The 8,004-nt window shown below is 38.9% G+C and overlaps 1 protein-coding gene across 4 annotated transcripts in view; it reads left to right on the top strand.

Moving 5' to 3' along the window:
- PDE11A (phosphodiesterase 11A) overlaps positions 1–8,004 on the top strand; it is a 522,267-nt gene that overhangs the window by 243,226 nt on the left and 271,037 nt on the right. Inside the window, exon 1 of one of the 4 annotated variants that reach the window (XM_011991833.1) lies at positions 2,292–2,410. The exons of the other annotated variants lie outside the window; for them this stretch is intronic. The gene's annotated coding sequence lies outside the window, so the exon portion shown is untranslated. Of the gene's footprint in view, positions 1–2,291; positions 2,411–8,004 lie in introns of those variants that run through there. 4 annotated transcript variants of the gene reach the window in all.

Consider the following 8,004-nt stretch of genomic DNA (forward strand, 5'->3'; position numbering starts at 1 on the left):
AAATAATTCAAATATCAATATATTTATATAATGAAATTCTATGTAGTGTTTTAAAACAATGATATATGTCTATATTCATAGAAACAATGTCTTTGATACAATTTTAGGTGAATAATAAAGGGGAGAAACAACATATATAAAAAGCTGTTTTTATCAAAACATGGGTATATAAATGAGATTACATTTTCACAACCATTAAATTGAGGGAGCTTTAAATTTTCTCCTTTTTAGTCATATTTTCTTGTATCTTCTCTTCCAGGAAGAGTCATGAGTTTATCATCTCATGGAAGGAAAGGGCAGGTAGTCAACCTCTTAGCAAGAGAACAAACTTAAAAGTCAGGGTGCCAGGAGAGAGGATTTGCTAAATGGATTTATCTTTTCTTTTAGCAATTAAAGACCAATCTGAACACCAGGACAAGACATGCAAACTCCGTAATCCACAAAAGAAGTACTCATAACCCCATGCCACAAGTCATCACTCCACTTCCACCTCATATAAGGTTGGGAGGGCTGCTTAATTCAGTAGCAACTAGATAAGATGAAGTATTGAATAAAAGGCTGAGTGAGGTTACTTGCCTTCAGCCATCTTGGGCAGAGCACAATGTTCACCAAAATAAGTCGCGTATACTTGCTTGAAACAGTAAGAGCAGATGCCTGGGCAGGCTCAGGGATGTTTCTTGAGTCCTCTTTGCTGCCATAGATTGGCAGAAGGGGTGGCCAGGGTGAGTGGAACAAAAAAAGTTGCAGACAAGTCATCCTGGAAACAAGGCTGTTGATGTATCAGGATAAATGGGAACATGAGTGGCAAGTCACGCTGCAGCTGCTTATCTTGGCCAGCTGAAGAGATTTAAAGGCTAATTCATTACACAAAAATATCTATGTCATATTGGACTTCACAGTAAGCATAGGAGACTTCTCACCAGGCAGAAACTGAAATGGCTGCTCAGAGCAGAGTGTTGGTGAGAAAACACTCAAAGATAATAGACTGAAATTCAAATGCAGCCACCCTAAATCATTCCCCTGACTTCGCCCTCCCTGTCCATTATTCATATAAACATTAACACCCAACAAAGAACCACCAGCATGGGGCTCATGCAAAGATACTATAAGAAAAAAAGTGGGAAGGGATGTGAAAAACAAAAGCCAAGTGAAAAACACACACCAGAAAAATGCTTAAAGTTTTCCATGAAACGAAATAAAAAATAATAAGATCTCTCAGGAAAAATAAAGTTGTTCAAGAAAGAGATACAAATGCTTAAGGAATAAATGATAAGCAGTATAAAAGATAAGAAACTGGGTTGGTAGAGCTTAGAAAAAAGTAGAAGAAAAATATGTAGCTGCACAGAAAGGAATACTACATTAAAAACAAGAAGAAATAATACTTCTAAAATACTTTTAGGGACACAAAATTGAAAATAAAATGGAAAATAATAAAGCATTAAAAAAGGAGAATGATAAAAATGGAATCAGAATAACAGAGGTCCAAACTAAGGATAATTGGCAACTCTAAAGAGAACATGGCAAATGGAACAGGAAAAAAAAACATTCAAAATTATAACACTAGGACATTTTACTGAAATAAAGGCAATCTTGGATTTACAGACTGAAGGAACACACCATTTTAGGCAAAATTGATACTGACTGCTTATCACTGAAACACATTTGGTGTTAATAGACTTCAAAGTTATTGGAAAAAGCATATGGACATTTACACACACAAAAAATCAAAGCACCTATTGCAGGAAAATTCATTCTGATGTTAGACTTCCTAGTCGCAGTCTCCTGTGCTAGAGGACAGTGGGCAATATCTACAAAGTCCTCAGGGAAAAAAAATGTGACCCTCTAATTTTAACTCCAAAATTTAAAGCCAAACTCATAGACAATTACACAAGCTGTGGAGAGATATTTTCAAACATGCAAAGAAGAGCACTATAATGTTGTTCTAAGAAGCCCTTCCTGAAAAATATGACAGTTTGAAATCTAGCCAAGCAGGTGATGAGTGGGGAAGTTGGGATAAATAAGATGGGTATTGAGTATTGAACATATTTAAATATCGAAGTAAGGCTAAAAAACAATGGAGCATATACTTGTAGATACAAATGTAAACTTTATATTGTAAACTGTAACAATAGTGCTGGTTCCCCATGTTCTCCAAGTTCCACAAGTGCAACAGGTGGGTGTGGGCCTGCACGTGTACTGGGTCATATTACAGAAGAGGTCATATTACAACACTGTGCTTGGGAAATATATCCCTTTTCTATTGAGTGGTATCAAGCCTGGTGTTTGTCTAGGGAAAGATGTTACTTCATCTCTCAGGTTTGTTCACTGCAAATACAATCCTGAGAACTGAACTAAGGCCTTGCAGTCCTGACCTGCATGGCTTGGTTTTGTGGATTGCCTCTCTCAACAGGTATCTTTGGTTTTGTGGAATATTTTAATTTTAATGTGTCAAATTTATTAACCTCCCTTTTTGATTTGTGCTTTAAAGGTTTTGTTATAAAAATCTTTATCTACCTTTAGTTATAATGGCATTATTGCATATCTTTTTATATTCATTTGGTATGCATGATCTTTTTTATCCATCTAGAATTTATGTTTTTGTGTGGAGTATAAAGCGGTATGTGTATAACCAATTGTCTTAGAACTGTTTTGCCTCCACTTTGTAATGGCACTTCAAAATTATAGCATTTCCATATACACCTGGGTCTGTTTCTGAGCTCACAATTTTGTCCTGCTGGTCTATTTGTTTATTTCTGCACCAATATCTGTCTGAATTTCTGTAATTTTGTAATGCATTTTGATATCTGATAGGCCAAGTCCTCAGTGCTGTTCCCTTTAAAACTGGCTTGCTTATTCTTGACCTGTCATTCTTCTCTAAAATTTTAATAGCAGCTTAGCAAGTTCCATGAAAACTCTGTATAGATTTTGATTGAAATTGATCTAATTTATAGATCAATTTGGGTGACTTCTACAAGTAACAGAATATTCAAGGGCAAGTGTCGTTCACACTGAGAGCATTTATTACATGACTAGAAGTCTCCAGGAGGTGGTTCTGGGGATGGCACAGCAGCCAGATGATGTGATCAGGGATCCAGTCTCTGTCCACTGCCCTCTGCTTGTCTCAGTAGTTGGCCATCACCAGCTGGCTTTTCCCTTTATAGTGCACCAGGCAGCACGTCTGCACATAACTGTGTTCAGAAGAAAGAGAAACTTATTTTCACATCCCTCTCTTTTCTCTCAGGGAGCAAAGTCCTTTTTGTTTGTTTGTTTGCTTGTTTGTTTGTTTGTTTGAGATAGGGTTTCACTCTGTCACCTAGAGTGCAGTGGCACCATCACAGCTCACTGCAGCCTTGACCTCCCAGACTCAAGTGATCCTCCCACCTCAGCCTCTCAAGTAGCTAGGAGTTCAGGTGCACACCATCACATCCAGCTAATTTTTGTAGAAATGAGGTTCCACTAGTTGCCCAAGCTGATCTTGAACCACTGTGCTCAAGCAATACTTCCACTTTGGCCTCCCAAAGTGTTGGGATTACAGGCATGAGCCACCGCACCCAGCTGAGGAAAATCTTTTTATTTTTATTTTTATTTTTTTGGAAGGGCTTATCCAGCTAATATTTCCTAAGACCCCGTTAATCAAGAATGAAATGTCGTCCAAGTCATCTATATTCTTAATACTTTTCTATTATTCATCTATCAGTCCCTGATGACAGGTGTGTTCAAATTTTTAGCTTAACAGATTCCTCAATATTTTTTGTCCAATTATGTAGGTTGTTGATTTAGTTGTTAGTATTAATTATGTGTTTTTGAATTGGGGGTTGCAGCTGATTTTGATGGGAGAGTGTTTTTGTTTGTTTGCTCGTACCATTGCTTTCTTTCTTTCTCTCTTGCCCTCTTTGCTACCTGTCTAATAGTTTGCCCAGCTCCCTGACCCCAGTCAAGAACCAGGACCTATTCTGGTGGTTCAGATTTCCTGCTATGTAGTAATATTACACCAAGCTGGAGGCAGCTTGGTTTAGTTTCACCTGTTCCCCACGCCCCAGCAGGAACTGAAATTCTGACGATCGTTGCCAGCCTGTTTCTGGACTTGGAGTTCAACAGGCCTACATGTCTTCAGGCTTGTGAGTTTAGAGATCTTTTCCCTCCTTTCCCTTCTCCTCCCTACCCCTCTCCTTTTCTTCTCTCTTCCTTTCAATCTCTAAATGTCTTTCTGATTTCCTCTGTGTTTTATCAGTCTTTGCTTTTGGAAGAGATCAGATGTGTAAAAGCATGAACTTATAGCACCATCTCTACTGACATTCTATATACTTTTATAGTTAGAAAACAAAACAGTATCATTTCAGGAAAATAAAAGTTTCTCCCTCCAAAAATAAGTTTTATTTCTATTTTATTAGGATAATTCCTGAAAACAAAAGTTCTATTTGTATTTTGTGATTCTAATACTCAAAAAAAAACCTGCTTATTGCAAATTTATGTTTTATGGCCTCTATATTTGAAGGGAATCAGGGAGAAAAAAATAATTCTGGTTGTAGAAGCCTTGATTCACCAAGATCTTAACTCTGCGTTTAGAAACTGCATTCATGGTCTTTAAGCTGGGCACTCGGATGTAAACCGTTCAGTTTACTGAATGGATGCCAAAAATAGAAGTGAGAAATGCCGTTCTAGCCCTTTCTCCTGACAAAATTAATATTTTGCTCCCTTTTGCTTCTCTTAAGTGTTTCAGTCCATTGATTTTAAGTGACTTTGTCAATGGTATTTTCCATTAGACTGGGAAGAAAGAAAGATTGCTCCATAGCTGGCTGCTGCTGTTAACATTAGGAACTATTTAACTCCTTGAACTGAATATTCCCAGCTTACTATTATTCCATCCTATGAACCTGTCTAAGCAATTCCTATCACTTCTCTTAGTTCTTTCCAGCTCAGGCATTTACTATTATTTCTATTTCTTTTTGTGTGTAGTCAAGGAAAGTGAATGTAGACATTTTAATCTTATGTCCTAAGGCACTGTCTCAAGTCCTAGTTTTTACAAGTGTTCTCTTCTCATGGATCATCCTGATGGCTGGCAGCTATTTCATTGTTCAGAACTCTACAAAGTACTTTCTAACTAAGCTTGTAAATACCTGGTTAGTGTCTGAAGTTTCTTTACAAAACTATGAAGCATAAACTAACTAGGCACACTTGTTTTCTTATATCCTCCTTAGCTCTTTGGTCCTTTCGTAAATATACACACAATTAAGCCAGTGAACTAGATGGTCTTCCTGAATCCTACACTCAAGGGAAAGAGATGGGGTGAGCATCCTCCGATTGTTCTGGGGGCAGTCTGTAATTCAATGCCCTCCTTCTCAAGTGAGTTGTAAAAATTGCTTCAGCCTTTCCTTTCTGTATCACTTACTTTCCATTTCCCTACCTTTCCTTCTTTGATTTTCCTTCTCCCTGTAAATAAGCCCACTTAAATTCAGTTTGATTTTTGCTCCAAGTGTTTTTCTAGTGTGCAAAATGGAGAGTATTAAAAAAACTCCTCTGATGATAACCCAAACTATTATTGTTATATACACAGTCATCCCTCAGTATCTGTGGGGTATTGGTTCCAGGACAGTGCATGGATACCAAAATCTATGCACACTCAAGTCCAGCAGTCAGTCCTGCAGAACCCACAGATAAGAAAAGTCAGCCCTCTGTATCTGCAGGTTTCACATTGCCCTGAATGCTGTATTTTCGACCTGCATTTGGTTGTGGATGCAGAACCCATGGATAAAGAGGGCCAATTCTATTAACTGAAAAAATTTGCATATATACTACTATATATACACACACACACACACATCATTAATGTATCATATTGCTTGTTCATACATATTAACTCATTTTATTAACTGCATATAGTAAATAAACTCACATCATTAATCATTTATATGTTAAATATACATACATATGCATATATATATATATATATATAAAATCTCCAACTACTGAATCCCTAACCCCACTGGCTATCTCCATTACATCCCATCCCAAATCTTCTCCACCTCTGATATTTCCTATTTTAGACAATAGAATCATCACCATGTAGTAAGTAACTCAAGCTAAAATCCGTAGAATAGTTTCCTAGTCATTCTCACTATTCTACATTCACTTGTGTCTATGATCTGTTGCTTCTACCTTGAAACATCATTTCTAGCCCTTCCTTCTCACTCCTTCTACCACCTTCTTCACTCTGTCTTTACTGATTTCTCACTAGGACATTTTTCCTCTGACTCATTTCTTGCTTGCGAACAGGGCACTATTCTTTTCAATCAATTACCGCTTCTTTTTAAACATGCACTGGCCTCTCATATGATTCAAAACATTGGTAATTGTCTATTGCTTGTATAATAAAGCTCACATTGCCCAACATTCAAGGCCCATCACTTCTGCTTCTAACTTAACTTGCGGTTCTCCTCTCTAGTCCTCAGCCTTGCTCCATCCTTTTCTTCATCTCTACCCCACCTCCCCATGGTCAGCCTATGCATATATTAGTCTATTAGCACAAAAGATACATATCTTTGTGCAAATAGTCCCAGTGAAAGACAAAATGCACCAGACAGTGAAGATCATTTCATCTGGCTATTGCAATAGGGAGAATGCTCATTAATGGGAAACATCTCAAAGAAAAAGAAAGGTACTTGGGGTTTCACAGGAGCATATAGACAAGGGAGTTACCTACATCATTCATGAGCCTTACAGGAGTCACGAGGAAGGATGGAGAAACGTCTTATTTTGGAATGTGCTAGGGCAGGGTGGTCTGTTGAGGATAGCCAATTCTGGAACAGTGTTAGGGAGATTTCTTTATAATTACTATTTTGGGGGAGCACAGAGCTCAGGTAAAGTTCAACATTGTCAACTCTACTGGCTATTCTCTGGAACCCCTCCACTCCCCAAATATCTATGGTTGGTCTTTCTGTCTTTAGCTCAGTGCCCTTGAAGGCTGATCTTTACTTACCACACCACTTGGGCTCTCTTGTCCTCCGGCTACCAGTTGGGTTTGACAAATAGAGGTATGAGCAGAAGATTTAAGGGCCAGAGGAGTGAACGACATTGGGTGCAGTTATTTTCCTTATTCCTTCTCTACCAGTTCTAGGAGTGGCTAGATCCTTCCATGGCCTCTCTTCACATGGATATCAAACTCACCTCCAGGATCTCAAAATCACACTTCCTTTCTTTCCTCCCTCCCTCTTGTGTAACCTCAGACCTAGGAGGTTACACAAGACCTGCTTTCCAAAGTTGCTAGTCCCTGGGTGCCTCACCATTCCTTATTGGGTTCTTTTCACCCTACCCACACTTCCATAGCTTTCCCCTTTTTTGAGTTATGTTCAGTTAAACTCTCAGAGTTCTCTATTTTCTCCCAAAATAAATTGATTTATTCCCTCAGCCTGGGAAACTTCCCCCGCTTGTCAGCCTAGAGCATTCCTGCTCATCACACAGTTCACATAAAGACTTCCTTAACACCTTCCTCTGTGCACTGGCAGCATTTTGGACATACATTGTGGTGAAACATTTGTGAACTGTTTCCTCCTCTGTAATGTGTTGTGAGTTTCTCAAGGATAGGACATGATTTGTGCCCCTTGGTGTTTCCAGAGCCTATAGCAGTGCCTGGTGCACTAAGTATTTGATAAATGCTGATTTCATGAATAAATGATTAGAGTAAATTGGCATAAGTGAGAGATTTATTAAGAAGCATAGTAAGGGGGTGGAGCAAGATGGCCGAATAGGAACAGCTCCAGTCTCCAACTCCCAGCACGAGCAACACAGAAGACGGGTGATTTCTGCATTTTCAACTGAGGTACTGGGTTCATCTCACTAGGGAGTGCCGGACAATCAGTGCTAGTCAGCTGCTGAAGCCCGACCAGCGAGAGCTGAGCAGGGTGAGGCATCGCCTCACCTGGGAAGCGCAAGGGGGAAGAGAATCCCTTTTCCTAGCCAGGGGAACTGAGACACACAACACCTGGAAAATCGGGTAACTCCCACCCC

Source organism: Mandrillus leucophaeus, unplaced genomic scaffold (genome assembly GCF_000951045.1).
Source record: "Mandrillus leucophaeus isolate KB7577 unplaced genomic scaffold, Mleu.le_1.0 Scaffold40, whole genome shotgun sequence".
NCBI lineage: Eukaryota > Metazoa > Chordata > Mammalia > Primates > Cercopithecidae > Mandrillus > Mandrillus leucophaeus.